We start from the raw sequence: 1,097 nt of genomic DNA, 5'->3' as shown, positions 1-1,097 counted from the left end.
GGGGCGCCAAGGCGCGGGAAGAGCTCCAGGCAGAGAGGAGAGCGCGCAGCCCCGTCCCGTCGCTCACACAGACTTGAGTTACGAGCTACGCGGACCGTCCCCTACCCCTCCCTCCCACTCCCCAACCCTTCGGGGGGCAGCGGCAGCACCAAGCCAGACGAGGAGGGGGCGAGCGCGACGCGATTGAGATTCCTCGGAAGATTTTCAGAATTTCAAGCAAGTCTGCTGGGAGCACTGCAAGAGCTGCAGGAAGGAGACGGAAATATAGAGGCAAGGGCGTCCGGGCGCGGGCGCGGACGGGGGCACACTCACTCCAAAACAATAAGGGCGGCGGCTGCGACAGCTTCGAATAAATAAAACTCACACGCGACTGATGCGCTGGACGGGCGGTGCACAACTGACGGCCGGTCCTCCTAAACGCCCAACGCACGCGCACCGCGAGTGTGCTGACAAGCGTAGGGAAGGTCGGTCATCACACCCACCCCGGGTGCTCAGCTGTCTCCATGCGGGGAAAAGGTGCGTGGGCCAGCAGAACCCCTTCCTTTAGCAAGTGGCGCAACAAGGGTGCGACAGAGAGAGAAAACTGGGGTGTGGGGAGGAAAGCCGGGAAGGGGAGCACAATGTCTATACACCGTGCTGTCGCGGTACGACTAATCATGTAAGTGTAGGGGGAGGTTTTGAAAAGGACAGTTTGAAAAATCCACGAAACTAATAAACATGCAACGTAAAAGAGGTTCAAACAAACTTGATACTTACTGTACCGTTTCATGCGGACGCAGTCGATGTCGCTATTCCACAGCCATCCTCAGCCTCACCTGCGAAAACACAGAGCAGACACCACGTTACAAGGCGCAGTCGAGTGCAAGGCGCAGCGGTGCGTGCGTGGGGCTATGTACACGCTATGTACACCATTTATGTACATTCTTATCCGTTCCTCCTCCTCTTTCCTCCTGTAAGCCTTTTCCTCCTCGAGGTATACTACGTGGTGCCACAGTATAATACCCGTACAAAATCGGAACTCGATTGGTGTCTCTGACGGCAACATGGCCGGGCGGCCAGCCGGGCCCCGTAGGGGGGCAGGGGGGCCGCGGGGACGG

At 58.3% G+C, this 1,097-nt stretch overlaps 1 protein-coding gene across 1 annotated transcript in view; it reads right to left on the bottom strand.

Annotated features, from left to right (window-relative positions):
- The window catches only part of LOC113203707 (ets DNA-binding protein pokkuri), a gene marked incomplete in the record, with an annotated part of 24,023 nt that overhangs the window by 17,754 nt on the left and 5,172 nt on the right, over positions 1 to 1,097 (bottom strand).

Source organism: Frankliniella occidentalis, unplaced genomic scaffold (genome assembly GCF_000697945.3).
Source record: "Frankliniella occidentalis isolate FOCC.00 unplaced genomic scaffold, Focc_3.1 Scaffold212, whole genome shotgun sequence".
Taxonomy (NCBI): Eukaryota; Metazoa; Arthropoda; class Insecta; order Thysanoptera; family Thripidae; genus Frankliniella; species Frankliniella occidentalis.
This window is presented reverse-complemented; position numbering and strand designations above follow the sequence as displayed.